Source organism: Panthera leo, chromosome D1 (assembly GCF_018350215.1).
Source record: "Panthera leo isolate Ple1 chromosome D1, P.leo_Ple1_pat1.1, whole genome shotgun sequence".
In the NCBI taxonomy this organism is placed as follows: Eukaryota; Metazoa; Chordata; class Mammalia; order Carnivora; family Felidae; genus Panthera; species Panthera leo.
Window position 1 is genome coordinate 17,549,199 of NC_056688.1, and position 17,092 is coordinate 17,566,290.

Genomic DNA, 17,092 nt, shown 5'->3' on the forward strand with positions numbered 1-17,092 from the left:
AACAGACCAGTAGGAGAGGAAGAGGCCAGAGAGTGGGTCTGGCTTTGATTAGGTCCCAAGGCCATCTGGAGAATCAGACTCTGGAGATTGGTTGGTTTTATAGGGGGCAGATGGCATGAATTATAGGGGCTTTAATGGGGAAGGGGGCTCTCCCCACAGTGCCTCTGAAAGGGTCCGGGTGGGGCCTCTTCCCTCGCAGCCTGGACCGATTGCATCAGCTTCCGCCCCTGCTGTGCCTTCCTGCCTGCAGTACAGGACCCCTCTTCACGGGCCCCACAGTACCCACCCCCTGAGGCGTCTGAGAGGATGTGCTATCACCCACAGGAGAAAGAGACCCTCTGCTCTTTCTACAGAAGCCACATCAACATGAGGTACCAGCCAGGAGCCACTGTGTGATGGGTGAACCACCGTGTGGCCCGGCGAAATGTGAGTAGCCATCTTGCCCCCAAGCTAACTGCAGACCTTAGACAGTAATCCACCCATATCCTTGATGGTGAGGAGCTCGGAGACCATCCTGTCCAAAAGCTTCCACAGAGGCCAAGACCACACAGCTAACCACCCAGTGCCGGACCTGAACCCTAGTCCCCCAACCCTCTTCCTGACCACACTCCCTCACACGGCCTCTCTGGGTGTCCTTTCCTCCCGGAACCAACAATACCTGTTTGGCCTCCCTCACAGCTGGAATGGAATGAAATGTTGGCCGCAGAAGGCTTTGAAAAATTAGATCCACCACGCAAAAGATCTCGGCATTATTGCAGTTTGGTGAACAGAGCCCGGAAGCCCACGGAGCTCCCTGGAAGCAGGCCAGCTAGTGGTTCCCCTCTGAGGAGGAACCCACCTGACAGCCCGATTCCCTCTCCAGTGCCGCTCTGCTCAGGGGAAGCCAGTAGGGCGCAGCCCAAGCAAACATCTTGAGGGCGTTGGGCCATTCTGGAAAACAAAAACAAAAACGAAACAGCTCTCTCTTCCTGCATCCCAAAGCCAGAGATGAATTATCCCCGCCTGGTATCCCAGACGGGGAAGGGGGAGGGAAGGAGGGTTGACAACCAATTCTCCCACCATTTTGGATATTATCTTGGCCAGCCAGAAAACAGCCTGAGCCATGCCCATCACCCTAAGGTATATATCTCTGACATGACAGTGCCTCCTCTGCAAATCTACCCTCGGTTAGATTTGCACAGACGTGTGTGCAGAGGGCTGTCCATACAGCTTTGCAATAACTGAAGACTGTCCTTAGGGGACGGGGTAAATGCATCAGGGCACATGCATACTATATAATACCAGGCAAAGAATGAAGTAGATGTATATGTGTATATAAATGAATATACGTATATATAAGTGAAATCGACGTACAGGAAGATCTGTAAGATACGCTGTTAAGAACAAATCATACGTGGAAAGGTACGCGTATAATATGTTCCTGTTTCCCACACACGCCAAAAGGAGATGCAAATAAAGCACAGAACGTTTCTGAATGATACACAACACAGCCGTTAATCGTAGTTGCTTCCCAGTTGGGAGACAGATGGTGTGAGGTAACAGAGGACTTACCCTTAAGTACATGCCTATTTTAGCAATTGGAGATGTGCTACTTTTTCAGTGAAATGAAGGGAGGGAAAGCCAGTCTGGAAAAATAGCTGCTTGGGCTCGGCCGCATCCCTCATCTTCCCCCTTCCAATTTCCCGAAGTTTTCCCCCCGCTTCCTTTCCACCTGCTCTGACCCACGCCAGCCCATAAGGGTGTTTCCACCTCAGCCACCCTTCGTTCTGTGAGGACCAAGGACTCCCTTCCGTGCCCAGCTGCAAGAGGCCTACGAGGACCTCAAATGCTTGGAGGAGCAAGGTCGCCCCAGGTAGGAGCCGTGGGAGCAAGCCAAGGGGCTTGGTTTCCTATTAACTGCTGGAAGGAGTGGCAGTTAAACACCAAGCTTCAAAGAGTCTAAGATTTTCAAAACTCGCTTTTGGGGAATATGCAGCTTTTATTGGAGGTGTCAGACATTAATGAGAGTTCTGGATCTTTCCCAGCCCAAAGAGCACTCTCCCTCTCTTCCCCACCCCCCCACTCCTTCCAGCAACCGGCTAGCCCCCCTTTGATGAATGGAGAGAGACTGAAGGTTCCAGGGGTATTCCTGTCCCACTCCTCAGCCCACCTCTCTCCACCCCCTACACTTCGAGAGGAAGGTGTGGAAGCTGAGAGGATCCAAGGGGAGGGGAGTTAGGAACCCAAGGGAAGGGCTGGGGGGCAGGTTCAGACAGAGGCAGAAAGGCCAACCTTGCTTACCTGCTCCTTTGGAAAACGTTTCAAGGCCAATGATTAGTTGTCCTGTGCCTGCCCTATGCCAGTTGGATGAAACCCTCAACACACACTTGCTCCCTCTTGGAAATGATCGTGTTCTTAGATATTCTGAGATCCTGACACAGAAGGAATTGTGAGCGCTCCATTTTGTCTGAATGTATGTAGAGTCACAACTGAGCTTTTCTTGACCACATTTTTAACGCCGGCTCACTTCCCAGTCTTGGAATGTACCTGGTGAGCTTGAAAGGTAGGCAGGATGTCCAAAACAGAGGGGCGCCTGCCAATAAATACACTCTGAGCAGAGGACACAGGCAAAAATATTTGTAGGATGAATTTGTGCAGAAGTGAATGAGTGAATGACTTTACTTACAACGCAAAGACGTGACGTTAGACATTAGAATTTATACATTAGATCATGTTAGATATCTAGATTAGAGATTAGAAATTACTCCTGTTAGTTAGGCATCGGGGCCTCTGAAAAGACTATACCATGATTCTTAAAGGAAAGGATCTTTCTCCTAGTCATCTTTATAAAGGATGGATGGATAGATGGATAGATGGATGGATGGATGGATGGATGGAATGGATGGATGGATGGATGAGTGAAAGAATACCTAGTCTCATGATCCCTGGAGATATAGGGATATCTTACTATATAAGACAGTAAGACAATTATATATCAAAAGTTATATAGGGGCAAGGTGACCTATTGGGCCTGTTTCCAATCCAACTATCTGCGGCTAGAGCGAGTATTCAGGAATATTTGTATCTAGACTGAGCATATGATGGTACTCAGGCTTCTCAGAAGTTACTCCTTTCCAGTCTGTGAACAGCCATCAGGGAATGCGCTCTCTCCACTGAATGAGTAGGGCGGGGCGGTCATCTCCAACACTACTGGCTCTTGGAATCATCTTCCACTGCCAGTAACCATGGTGACTCTACTTGGTGACCCACCAGGAGCTCGTGGTCCTCCAGATTTCTCAGCAAAATCCCCTGCGAGAAAATGGAGAAAGAGTTCTGTCCTTTTCTCAATACCTTCTTCCCAGAGAGTGTGTCTCGGGTCAAACAGAGAACTAAAGTGGAGATGTGCGAAGTTAATTTGTTTGTGTCACTCAGGGTAGAGCTTAACAGCAACACAACATTGGGGGAAAGTTAACTTGTTAGTTTCCAAGCACCAACAAAGAAAGGCGGCGCAACGGTCACTGGCCTTGAGACACAGCTCTGTCCCCTTCTCCTCCAGATCTCTTTGTCTCTCAATTTTCCATTCTTTCCCTAGAGTCCCTTCCATCAAGTCAAGGACCAGTGTCCTTCAAGGACCTACTCCTTCCCTCCCCACAGAAAGCCGTCGTGTTTATGGCCTAGAATTTAGCCAGATGCTCATGGAGACTCTCCTCTTGGCAACAGTTGCTAGTGAATCTCCCATGGGGGAGCTGTGGCCAGTGTCCTCATTAGCCAAGAAGCAAACATGTCTCCAGTCCTGATGAGCACTTGTTCTTTTCCCAGAACCAACACGGTCTGGTCTCATAGGACGAAGGGCTATTTTTCCTCTTAGCTTGTCTTTGACCCTGCCCTTATAAAACAGTAACTCCAGCATTAATTTACCTAAGAAAGCATCACTCATTCCTGAGCTTGGCTTACAGTCGAAGCGTTACCACATCAGTTGTTAAGTGTTCTCAGCATCTACAATGACTAATTCGATTTGTTCTAATTTCTAATACCCCCTTGATGAAAGATGTCACGGCCACCAGGTAGTTAGTTCATTCTGCCATAATAAGAATTATCATCTAGAATGGTCCATCCAGCTAGATCCTATCTCTGAGGATGGAGAATAGCCCAGATCCTATCTCTGGGCTATGGAGAATATACTGTTCCCATAATATCACCACTGGGATGCTAGGGGGGAAATGCATCTGGGCATCCCTTATTCCCCTGGTGGATATGTACGAATAACTTGACCCTCTACAGTTTACCAAGCGTGTTAATGTGCATTATCTTTTCTCGTTCAACTCCTGGGAGATTGATAGTATTGTTATCCCTAAAGCACAGTTAAGGAAAAAGCAACTGAAATTCAGAGACTTGCCGAAGGTCATATAATTGGTAAAAGACCAAGTCAAGAATGGAACACAGGCCTCCTGACCCTCCTGCTTTCTCCACTTTACCCTTTTCAAAAATGTTATGTTTCCACCTAGAAGCCGCTATGCGTGCTAAGACTGCTAATGTGCCCGGGAAGCGTTACAAAAGCACTTCCCACTTCCTGAGGCTGGGCTGGGTGCCGGGGGCTGGGTGCTGGGTGTCCTGAAGCTGCAGAGAAGCAAATTCCAGCATTTCTGATCTTCTAATGCCTAGAAAGAAACCAGGCCATGAACGAAGAGAGCCCATTACACCATCTAAAGGGAGAGAACGGAGGAAGGAAAGAGAAGGAGAGAAGAAGGAGGAGGAAGGAAGGAAGAGAGGAAGGGAAGGAGGAAGAAGAGACCAGTAAACAATTTTCTAAGGATTTCTGGGAAACCACACATACTCCGACATGGAAAGCACGCGCATGCACACACACACACACACACACACACACACACACACACACCCTGCACATCTGTATGAGGGTGTAATGGAATGAGCATAAGCTTCTGAGCCAAGTGGACCTGGTCAGTTACCCAGCTCTAACATTACTGCCTGTGAGTCTGTAAGTAAGTCACCAGATCGTTCTAAGGCTCTGTTTTTTTCATCTGCAAAGTGTGGGATGTTATGCCCATCCAAAGACTGCAAAAGGCTCAAGAAAAATGTTGAGCCAGAGGCTGGAGGAGAAGGGGAGTAGGGGAATTTGAGCAGAGAGAGACTGGGAGGCCCTAATGGGAAAATGTTTGAGAACTTCAGATAAGTCTAAGAAGTCATAGCAAAGAAACCATTCTCCAGAAGTCACAAACCCCAGAAAAAAGTTCAAATTCTTTTCTCCTTACGATTTTGTTACCGAGCCCAGCTCCCCTCCCTCTTGAGAATCCTTTCCTCCCATCCCCACCCTAATGTGTCCTCCAGACTTGGCAAGAGGACTCTCCCAGCTGCCTTTCTGCCGCCATGTTTCTTCCTGCTCTCACCCCCAGCCCCCCGGGCCAGAACCAAAGCCAGCTCTCCCCGGATGGGCAAACCTAAGACAGCCCTGAGCCTCCTGGCCCCAGCTGTCCTCCCTGTGGCCCACCGCAGACACAGAAGCCTAGAGAAAGAAGGCTCACACACGGGAGGCCAATGGCGGGACTTGGGAGGAGTCAATCTGGAATGAAGATTTGAAAAGGTCCAGGGTAGGGGAAGGGCCGGGCCCACTGTCCTCATATCGCAGGCCTAAGCAAAGGCCAAAGGCGAAACTGAGGGGCAGACGCTGAGGTTACCGAGCCAAACAAGGTTGGCTGAGTCCAGAGCCATGCTCAAGGTCAAAGGGAGGAGGTGGTCGTGCTGAGGCCAGGAAGACACCAAGGGCCAGGGAGGGAAGTTTGGCGTCGATGAGATGGATGGTCTGCAGCCACAGGCGCCCCTGGACCTCCACCCAGTGGATGAGTCAGCAACCCAAGCTGGAGGCGTAGAGAAGGCAATGGGCTGGGTATGAGAGAACCCAAGGCAGTGCCATCAAGCAGGGCCCGTGAGAAGCTCAGGCGTTAGCGGGCCCAGCATTCTTGCACCGTTCCCAGAGAACGATGCCCAGGGCAGCTTTGATCCCTGCAGCGTGGCCCAGCATCATGGGGGCGGGCAGCCTCTGTCCAGGGAGCCGACCCCTCTCCTCTTCGGCTGCCTCATTAAAATGGACCCTCCCTCCCCACCCCTTCCTTGTGAAACATCCTGGACTCTCCTCTGCCCCCGGCTTCCCCACGACACCCCACCCTCACACTCCCTCTCCTATTCTAGCCTGCCGAGATCAACAGCTCAGCCTTTCTTCAGCCTGAGTCAGCAGGCGGGCAAGCTGCCTCCTCCAAGCCTGGAAGGGCAGGAACGGACGCCCTTCGAAGGCTTCCCCTTGACACCTCGGTCCTACTCCTGGCTGTGCGACCTGGAACATTCCACATCATCTCTCTGTGCTTGGTTCCTGCAGGGAAGATTCCTGCCAGCCCCCGTGCTCTACAATTCTCCTTGCAATATTACCGGGGCTGGGATCTCCTGCATCCTAGACACGGAGCCAAGGAACCTGTGAGGCAGTTGAAGTTCAGAGAGGTTAAACCGATCACCCAGGATTGCACAGCTGAGTGGAGACTCTGATCGGTTTGTCTCAGGCAAGATGCACAAGACCCTCGACAAGCATCGGTTGATTTGCTGCAACGAATGCTCTAACAGCGACAGGCTGGAGAAACTCAGTGGGGTCAACCGGCCACAACAGCCTGGGGTCCCCAAGGCCTGGGGCTTTAGTCATGTTTTCCCCAGGATGAAAGATCTTCCCCCAAGGCGGCTGAGCCTAGTCCCAGATTCTCTGATGACTGCTGTGCACCCACCCCGTCCCCCATCTCTCCCACTTGGAAAAGCACAACTACGCACATTCATCACTCGCAACAAAGACGGGAGGGGTCGCCCACCGCCCTGTCCCCTGGGAGAGTCCAGCCCTGCAAACAGCCTGTGAGTCCTCATGCAGGACTTCAGCCCTCTCTTCGTGGAAGGGACAGGCAAGGGGAAATCAGCCCAGCTCTTCCTTCCTTCTACAACACCCCCTGCAGCCCAGAGCCTGAGGCAGAAGCCTAGGCTTAGGAGGTCCTGGGTTCGCTGGGCACTGAGTCAAGGCCTCATTCAAGGGAAAGTTGCCTCCACTAGGCTTGGGCCCCAGCTTTCTCCTGTTAATTGAGATAATGACCCAACTCCCAGGGCTGCTGTAGCTTGAAAGGGGCTTTGAGATGCTGGGATGAAAGGCACGGGAGTGGAGTACAAAGCCAGTGCAAGCCTGGCCCTGGGCCTTCTCCAGCCCCCATGCTGACTCACTTCCTCCCTCCTGCCTGGATTTTGCCTCAGTGATCCAGAGGCGCTGAACTCTCCTTTCAGGACAGTTAGGGGGTGGGGTGGGGAGGTCTTCCCAGAGAGTGTAAGCGGGCCACAGGCCAGGCATGATTCTCAACTCGCCACCACAGCCCCCCACACCCACCCCCGGGGGGGTGTGCTGGTCTGGATGCTGGTGGGATGCTACCACACATTTATAGTCATGACTCTCCTCTTCCCATGGGTGGGACGGTGAGGTGGCTCAGGGATGGGCATCCTTTTGTTACACTTGAAGACACCGAAGAACAAAGAGGTAAGGAGGCTTCCCGAGGTTTCCCAGCACATCTGAAGAGAGAGCAGATCTAAAGCCTTCTAACCCCTGTATCCTTCCCCCAGAGGGCAGCCAGACCCCAGGTTACTCATTCTTTTAAATAGGAGGCCGTCCTACAAGCTTCTTGACCCTGTGCCTGGTGTCACCAGCACTCACACGGGCTTTGCCTTCAAGGAATCTCTGCTCCTGGTCAACCAGTATCTCTTTAATATGTGGAAGGGTCACTAGATAGTTTAGGGTGAAGGAAAACACCTAAGCGTTGGGCAAGGGAGGGAGGTCTTCTGGAAGGTCAGAGTAGAGAGGTGGGCATTGCCAAGGACAGGATCCTGGTGTTGGCCCCTGCCAATGGACTAGAACTGCAAAGTCCTCCAGGGAAGGCTCCTAATGCAACAGGTCTTCAATTCTGTTCCCTTCACCTGGTGGACCTCAACCCAGGGGGCTTGGGTTCCCTTCACCTGGTGGACCTCAACCCAGGGGGCTTGGGTTCCCTTCACCTGGTGGACCTCAACCCAGGGGGCTTGGGTTCCCTTCACCTGGTGGACCTCAACCCAGGGGGCTTGGGTTCCCTTCACCTGGTGGACCTCAATGCACCACCCCCCTCCCAAGAGGCTGGGTTTCCAATTCTGCATTCTGACAGGGAGAGGACAGCCAGCCGGACCCCACTCTGGGCCAGTCCGGTGCTACAGGCAAACAAGACATGCTTCGTGCCCTTAGAGTAAAGAAGAAACATGCACAAGGCCACCAGACCGAGAGGGACATGAGCTGGCAGGGAAGGAGGTGCAGGCATCATGTTTGGGGACCGGGGAAGAAGGACTGAGTGAAAGCCCAGAAGGTTACTCGTTGGTAATTTGGAACCAACACCTCCCCCTCTTTATTGTGTAAGCCTCACCCCCCAGTTCAAGGCCTTCAGTGGCAATCCTTAAATCAGCCAGAACTAGCTGAGTTCAGAACGAGCTCTGAGTGGTTCTCCCCCTGCAAGCTTTCTCATCCCTGGACACCCAGAAAGTAGGGGCCATAATACCACCCGCAGCCAGCGGGTCGTGCGTTCATAGACATGGAGTGTTGGAACAGTTCTAGCCTGGAGCATGCACTTCGGAGGACCTGTTACTTTACTCCTGGTACTTTCCAAACCCTGCTTATTAGAAAGCAGTGGGAGGAGCTCGTGTGATGGGCAAAGAACTCTCCGAGGGCCAGGGTGGTTAAGCCCCAGAACCACAGGCTGAAGGAGATTGTGTAAGGACTTTATGGGAGGGCTTCCCAGGTAGCTGGGGTGGCCTGGACCTGAGGCAGGGTGCTCCCTGCAGTGACCTCTCGGGTTTCCTGGGGCTTGGGCCGGTCTGGAGGCCGCAGGCCGGTGTGCAGGACCCAGAAGGAGTGTGGGGGAGAAGCTCGCAAAGGGTTTGTTTTTCCTATTTTTCTGGGCTCGGGGCTGCTCCTCCTGGCACGGGTCCTTCCTGGGGCCCCAGCTCCAGCTTGTTAGTTTTAAGTGGAACAATTTCCTTTGAACTCAGCTTGAATTAGCATCACCATGGCAATGGACCCGAGTTTTCACGAGTTTTCACGAGTCGACCTGGTCTTCACCCCTCAAGCAGTTAGCTCCTGGGAGCAAAGCAGGAGGAGGAGGAGGAGAAGGAGGAGGGAGAAGATGAAAGGGGGAGGGTGGGGGGAGGTGGAGGAGCAGGGGAAAGGTAAGGGGGAGAGGGATGGATGAATGAGGAGGAGGGAGAGACAGGAAGCTGGAAGGAGGAGGAAGGAGACAGGGAAGTGTAGGAGAGACTTTCTGAGCACCAAGACTGCCTTTACCTACCTCCCAAGGGCACACCTGCCTGCAGGAAAGCTAGGGAAGCGAGGGAACCAGCATCCAGACCTTCCACACACACACAGCCTGGGAGGAAAGGTGCACTGTTCCCACTTTCTTAGGGGACAGCCGACAGCCCAGCCCCCACCGAGCAGTCACCCCCAGACGGTAAGCCCCTCCCTCCTGAAGGGACCAGGCTGGTCAGAGCCAGGACAGGGCTTTGGAGACTGAGAGCCGAGGAGGGGTCGAAGATCCCATGCTTACTTGCCCCCTGTCCTCTGTAAATGGCCATGGGAGGGAGGGTTAATGCCAGGGCCACCCTGGCCTGGACTCCGCGGTGGTCTCTGTGACATCATGGCCTGCCCACTTGTCTGCTCCCTCCCTGGTCTGGGAGCTTCCCAGACACCAGCACAGCACCGTGCCTGACACGTATTAGCAGGCAATAAGGATTTTTGCAAATAAATTAACAAATGAATAGGCTGTTGTGTTTTTTAATGAGTGGTAAGGCCAGGAAAGGGGAATAGCAAACCAGAATCCTCCAGAATTTGATAGAGTTGAGATCCTCTCTTTTGTCAAGAGGCTGTCTGTCCCCACCTCCTCCGGGAAGCCCGCAGGGACTTGCCACTCCTAAGGCTCCTCAACCCCTAAGACCCCTGCAATCATCCCCATGACCCTGCAGCTAATTACTGTTTCACTCATCCACCTCCAGAGCTAGGCCGGGGTCTATGACAATAGGGGCTGTGCCTCGCTCTCCAACTCCTTCCACGCTCCGAGTACCACGTGTGTGCTCTAAAAATGTCTGTGAATGCATCAACCCGAGTATTTGCACACTGCCTGGACCATCGTTCAGCTGTGTCCCGCACAGGGCCAGGTGGCCGGCTCTCAGAGGCCAGCAAAGGCGGTCCCTGGGTGAGACGAATGTGTAAACAGGACTGGCAGTTACAACAAGCGAGCAGAGGGAAAACCAGAGGCCGTGAGCCGGTGGGGCCACGGGGGCGGGGCTTCCGAGGACCCTCATTCCTGTCTGCTCTCCAGAGAACTGAGGGGGAGAGGTGTTTCGTAGGCCCTGGGGGGCACAGAGCATTTGAAGAAAGCAAAACAGCCTCGGTCTCTTCTCAAAAGGAGTCCGGTGGGAGGGAAAGGCTGGCAGGCGGGAGGAAGGCCGTGTGTTCTATCCACGCTGTGTGGGACCTTCTGAACTGACCCTCAAGGAGGGACCCAGTCTTGGCTTTACAGCTGGCGTATGTGTACTGTCTTGGGACCAGGAGCGGTCTCTAGGCACGATCGGCTGGCGCCCCTGTGTTTTCTGTCTCCCCCTGGCTCGTACCGTGTGCCCCCAGCAGCCGCCGCCGGCTCTGGGGGTCCAGCCGCCCAGGGCTTCTGAGCTGGCTGACGTTGGATCAGGGGTCGGCACGCAGCCTCATGCTCCGGGCCTCCGGCTCTGCCCCCGTAAGGAGGGGACAGTGACAGCCTCCTTTGCTGGTCTCCAGGATTCCATGAGGGGCTGCTGGCGAAGCACTCAGCACAGCCGCCCAGTGTCTCCAAGAGCTCAGTCGGCCTGGCTGGTGTCACCTGGCGTCCCTCTTGAGTCTGGTTTCCCACGTGTACAACGAAGTCAAATCCTTTCTTGGCATTGTCATGTCACGCCTCCCCCGCCTCCACACAAATCACCACCTTTCTCTTGGGCGGACCTCTATCCAGGCGCCATGCACCATTCGCATCGGTCCCAAGGGCTGCCCTTTTCCTCCCTCTGTCTGCATTTCTGGCCCTTGGCTTCACGCGCTCTGGTACCGTCCCTGCCGGCCTTCCTTCCGCCCCTCCTCACTTCTCTTCTCCCAAGTCTTGCCTTGGGCCTCTCCGTCCCTCCCTCCCTCCCTCCCTCCCTCCCCTCCCCTCCTCATTATAAAAAAGAAATCTTTCTCAATACGCCAAAAATGCACTCATCCCCCCACGGACCCCAGTCTAGCACAAAGGGCTGGTTCTTTCTGGCTGCTCTATGTGGTCTCCTTCTTGCCCACTGCCTTTGAATCGTGGCCTCGTTCACAGGGCTGGAAGGGCTCACTGGGGATTTTCCCATGTGGCCGGGTGGGGAGGAGGCAGGGAGGGCCTCCAGTTGGTGGAAGGGGGTGGAGACCGGCGGCCTAGCATCTTCCCCAAATTTGGTTGATCCTCAGGGGGAAAACAAACTGCCTACTTGATATCATGAATAACTCCTTGAAACCAGAAGAAGCCCACTGGATTTGCGGGAAGGATTCAAGATAGAAATCAGGAAGGCCACCGTGTGGAATATTGGGTGTCAAGGACACGACAGAGTTGGCCTTCTCCCTGGGGCTGGATGACAGTCCTTTGGCCTGGAAGCGGAGGAGGGGCTCCCTGATGGATCAGATGGGGTGTAAGCACGCTGGGGTTCTTCAGGGAGTGCTGTGCTCTCTGAGCTCTGGGCCCCTCCCCACCCCACCCCCCACCCAGTGCCCTCAGGTCTCTGGTCCACGGGAGCCCTGACCTAACCTGGTGAGCGGCCCCTCCCCTCCAAAGCCAGGATGACCTTGCTCCAGAAAGAAAGTCTTCTGATGCATTCAGGAATGGGGGTGGGAGACAGGAGCAGAGGAGAGAGGGTATTCAAGGCCTTCTCAAAGAGGCTCAGGGACAGGCCCCGGGTGGGCTCCTGCAGGGCCTCAGAGCACTCTGCTCCTGGCTGTGACATTCATTTCCAGGCTGGAGAAGGCCCTGGCCTCAGCATTTCCTGCCTTCCGGTCCCCTGTGGATTTCTGAGTTTCCCACTGTCTTTCCTACATTCCCCCACCAGCAACCTCCCCCTCCCTTCCCCACCCCTACAGCAGCTGGAAGTCCATGGTGTTCCTGAGTTAATCAAAAACTCCTGTACTTTGCCCTTGAATCCAAGCCATCATTCCTTTGTCCCAGGGCAATAGGGTAGGCTTGCTCTCCTCTGGCTTAGTGTTGGAAGAATAAAAGGCGGGGAGAAGGAGAAGGGAATTAATGTTTAGCTTCCTGCTGTTATCCGGGCACTGGGCTGGGTGCTCAGCAGATGCTGACCTCACAAGTGTCCTCCCGGTGGGGAGGGGTTAAATGCAAGCTCCCATTTGCAATTAAGAAATTGAGATGCAAAAGCCTTAAAGAAACTGTCCCCTATCTCCCAAATATGAAACAATGGCGGGGGGGGGGGGGAAGGGGGAGAATAGCTTGAGGCTTCCATCGGAGTTCTGAGGGGGTTTCTAACCCATGATTAGGTTAGAGAACTCCATGATTATCTGTAGAATACGGACAGGACGCTGAGAAGGGCCGTCCGGGAAGTGCTAGCAGGAACCGAAGAGTGGGGTCTGTGGACAGCCTGCCCTTGTAGGCAGAGGGAGGGCTCCAAGGGGGACTGGGAAGGCCCACGAGGCTGGACGTTTCTTTGGACGTGGAGGCACCACCACAGCCCTGTGTACAGATGGAGGGGGTGAAAGAGCGCCCCAGGCCCAGGGGTCCCCACACTGGGAGCCCTAGGGCATCCTGGTCTTGCTTGAGACGATCAAGAGTTTGGGACACATTGCTGGAGAGGCTGAGTTCATAGGTCTTGTCCTCATGTGGGCCAGGTGCGGCCTTAGAACGGGTGCCCAGCAAGGCAAGGGGGGCTCGGGGAGCATAGCTCCTTCTCTGCTCCCTCCGCACCTGCTCCCCTGGCCACCCAGTCGCTGGGCATCCTGCCACTGCACTAAACCGGCCCCTCCTCCCCTCCTGGGCCCGAGTGAAAGTCAGTTCTTTTTGCTTCTTTCCACTTTCTATTTCCCACTTACCCTCTCCTTCTTCCTCTGCCTGCCCCCCTTCCCCACCCCCATCTGCCCTAAAGAGCAAATTCCGGGGAAGCTTTGCTGGAATCTGGGAGGCCTGGTTTGGCTAAGGGAGAAGAGGAAGCAACTGCAGATTCGAGAACAGGCCCGAAAGAATGAAAGGGGCAGGAGGAGGGGTCGGCAATGGGGACGCTTCTGGCGCGCGGAGGGGGAGGGGGAGGGCTGCTGAAATGAGTGGCCCCAGAACCCATGGAGCTTCTGGAGAGATCTAGGCATGCAGGAACGCAAGAGCTCCGGTCAGGTCCCCTGCTCTGCCCTACAGAGGGGGCACGCGGTGGGTGGGGACACTGGGGAGGCGCTTCAGTCCCAGGCCAGCCCACCGGGGTGCCTGGGTAGGCTGCATCGGAAGCAAAAACAGAGAAGAGGGGCCAGAGTCACAGGAGACTGAAGAGTCTGCAGGAGACAGGCAGCTCTGCGGGCCCTCACCAGGAATGGTGGCCCCTCTCAGTCCGGGCCCCGCTCCCAGCTCTCCTCGAGGCCTGTGTCTGAGAACAGTCTGAAGCCCCAGCAGCAGGACCGGCTGGCCCCTTCCTCGCCAGCCCAGGTCAACCCCTGCACGGCTGGGCGCTGCCCCCTGTCTCAGCCCCGCCTGGCACATCTCATTATGGCTCCCAGGACACAGTGACCTTCCTCTGCCTCCCCAGCCAGCTCCTGGAGCACTGCCCCCTTCCCTGTTCCCAGCCCTGCCTCCAGGACTCCCAACAGCCTGGAGGCCCTGCCTGCCCAGATGGCCCGAGCCCTGGGACCTGGGAGGGTGGCCTGTGCCTGGCCCGGTCAGCCCTAGAGAGATAGGCCGGGAGAGTTCGGTGTCAGAGCAACATGAAATCCAAGTGCCCTTTGCAAGGAGATGGCTGAGGCCCGGGGCACGTGGGTGCCGAGGGCAGCCCAGGGAGACCCAAGGAATAGGCGATCCAGGGTGCCCAGAGCCAAAGAAGAGGTGAGGGGCAGCCTCTGTGAGGGAAGGCGCAGAGGATGGGGAAGCCTGGGCCTTCCCGGGCTTGAAAGTACCTGACCCTTCCAGGGGAGGGCGGGCCTATCCTGTTACCTGGAAGGACAGGTGCTGCCTGAAGCAGACTGGCTCAGGGTGGGATTCTGTAGGTGGCTGAAGGTGAATCACACCTTCTGGGTGCCTCGCACGTCCTCGTGTGGGAGTTGTGAGTCAGCATGTGTTGTCCCGCACGTCTGAGGCGTTATACGTGTGGACGGGTCCCAGGGGGTGCCAGCCTGCGTGTGTCAGTGGGTCTCTGTACCCTGGGGAAGCTGTGCTTGAGGTTGTTCTCAGAAAGTGCCAGCAACGCCTGCGTGCTTGGGCATCCCTGTCCCGCCTCTGTGCGTTAACTGAAATGTTGGGTCCAAGAGTGTATCCGCATACGTGGGCGTGGGCGTCCAGGGACCAGCAGAGGGCTGCCTCTGGGCACGAGAACTCACTGCGGTGTGACACTTGTGGGGAAGCGGGGAAGCGCCAGTGCGGTCTGAATTCCAGAAAATTCCAGATCCTGAGTTTCCAGCTGTCCCAGCTAAACCGCGCGCAGATGTGTGCTGCTCTGCGGCAGCCATAAACAGACCTCCCAGGATTTTTCCAGAGGAAACAGAAATATTTTGGTGTCTGCTCTGGGTAGGAGCGTAAAAACTGGGGATGGTGTTTGAGGATAGGGCTTTGAAACGAAGGGATCATAAATCAAAGGAAAGCTGAAGAGGCCAGGGTGTCCCCCCAAGGGCCAGCGGAGCAGGAAGGGCTCTCTCTGGTGGCTTCTAATCCTTAATAAAGCCCCAGCTACCACCCAGGAGGGTGAAGTCCCAGCTGCCAGGGCCCCCAAGAGCCCAGACCACCACTGCTCCACCTCTCCCTGGCCCTTTCTCTGTGAGCGTGCAGAATCCCTCACGCAAGGGGCCCTGGGCACGTGCCTCGCTGCCTTCTGGAAGATCACTCTAGCACACGTCCATACCCTCCACAGCACTGGCAGCACACCAAGGGGGACACCTCACATACACATGGACACAAGCCACCACTACGCTGTCACCCACACGTCTAACCACACACCCTCCATCGTCACACACAGACACACACTCGTCCTATGCCGGTATTTCAGGCACGGTCACAGATCCCACACCAACGCCCCACCGCACACAGACCCAACGATATGCTCTGGCAAAATGAACACCCACCCCACCACGCAGAGATCCCACACACCCACCCCCTCCTCTGCCTCCAAGTCCATTTACCCCCGCCCCCGTACACAGTTCCAGACCTTTCCAAGCCAAGAAACAGGCATGATACTCTTCTTGGGTGCATCAAGGCAAACTATTGAAACGTTTAAACAAACTCGACTTGTTCCTGTCGGACAATTACTTGGGATTGGTTTAAATTCCCCACCCCCAGGGATGAAATTTCCCATTCAACTACGCCCCTTACAGTCCCTCTCCAGGGCATAGAAGGGACTCTCTTCTCAGCCAGTGACCTGGGGGCTGGGCCCTGTTTGCTCTTTGCTCTGAGCTAGGAGAGACCCTTGCACATTGACGCAGCAGTTTCTCTGTGCCTGGCATGTGCTGGGCAAGTGAGAGGGCACAGAACTGGAGGAGACGCGCTCTCTACCCTTGGGAAGCTTAGAGCTCGGCTGCGGGATGGGACTCGGGCCGTAGGGAAAGCCACTGTCTGCCCCCGCCAAAGGGTGCTCACTCCAGAGGTGAATGTGGGCAGGGCTTCCTGGGCAACACCTACCTGTGCGGGTCTTGGGGGTAGGGCAGAGAATTCGGGCTCACGCCCACCCCACATCACACTTTTCATTGTATTCACCGCACTTACCTGAATTTCCCTTGCGTGGTTTTTTATTTTTCATTTTTTAAAATTCATTTCTTTCCCGGGGGGGGGGGGGGGGGGGCGGGGGAGGGGCAGAGAGAGAGGGGAGGGAGAGAGAGAATCCTAAGCAGGCTTCCTGCTGTCAGCCCAGAGCCTAAGCGGGCTCTATCTCAGGAACCGTGAGACTGTGTGAGATTGTGACCTGAGCCGAAATCAAGAGTGGGATGCTTAACCCCTTAACCGACTGAGGCGCCCCTACCTTGCTTATTTGCATATCTGTTTTTCTCTGGCTCCACCCATGTCACGTAGGCTAAGTGAAAACAGGTCCACTGCACTTAGGGTCTGGAGCTCTTTAAATAGTGGAAGGGAGGAAGGGAGGGAGGAAGGGAGGAAGGGAGAAAGGAGGGGAGGAAGAGGGGGAGGGAAGGAGAGAGCCTAAAGTGCAGGGCATAGCGACATGGAGGTCAGCCTGGCAGGAGGAAGTTGGGGCCAAGCTCTGAGGCACAGGCTGACAAATGTGGACTCAGACGACTCCCCTAATGGGGAACCACTGATGTGAACAGACCAACAGGCCCCGGAACCAGCTACTGAAAGTGCAAAATTCCTTTGACTGTGGGGCATCTGGGTTTTAGGAGTAGCCAGTCGATAGCTAAACTATATAGTAACAGGATTCAAGTACGTGACCTTTAGCATTCGTTTATATGCAAACCTATCACAGCATTACGGTTTACGTTGTAGGGGTGGGACAGACAGAAGCAGATTGTCAATAAGCAAGATAAACTCAGGTAAGTCTCCTCTCCTTAGCTTCACCCTGAGACCAGCCAACAAGAACCAACCTTAGATGGAGGCAAGTTATGAGGCAGAAGTCCTATTATCTTGGAGAAAACACATTTATGTGCAACAGCCACGTGGGCGCCTTTATCTAGAACACATGAGGAGTGCGGGCCCAGCATGCCCCAAAAGGGAAGTGCCTTATCAGTCACCCTGTCCTGGGAGCCCCCCCTTTTCCCCCTTCTGAGTGTGGACTAAGCCGGCACCCAGTGTCTCTGCTGCTGGGGAATAGCTCACAGGCGATTTCAAGG

The 17,092-nt window shown here is 54.8% G+C and overlaps 1 long non-coding RNA gene across 2 annotated transcripts; it reads right to left on the minus strand.

Annotated features, from left to right (window-relative positions):
* Positions 1-741: 741 nt before the first annotated feature.
* On the minus strand, positions 742-3,292 carry LOC122200884. Of its 2 annotated transcripts, XR_006193964.1 has the most exons (3): positions 3,250-3,292; positions 2,281-2,572; positions 742-930 (listed from the first exon to the last, which is right to left on the minus strand). It is a non-coding gene; the product is annotated as an uncharacterized LOC122200884 (long non-coding RNA). The 2 variants fall into 2 exon arrangements; XR_006193963.1 differs by having other exon boundaries at positions 2,281-3,286.
* Positions 3,293-17,092: the final 13,800 nt, after the last annotated feature.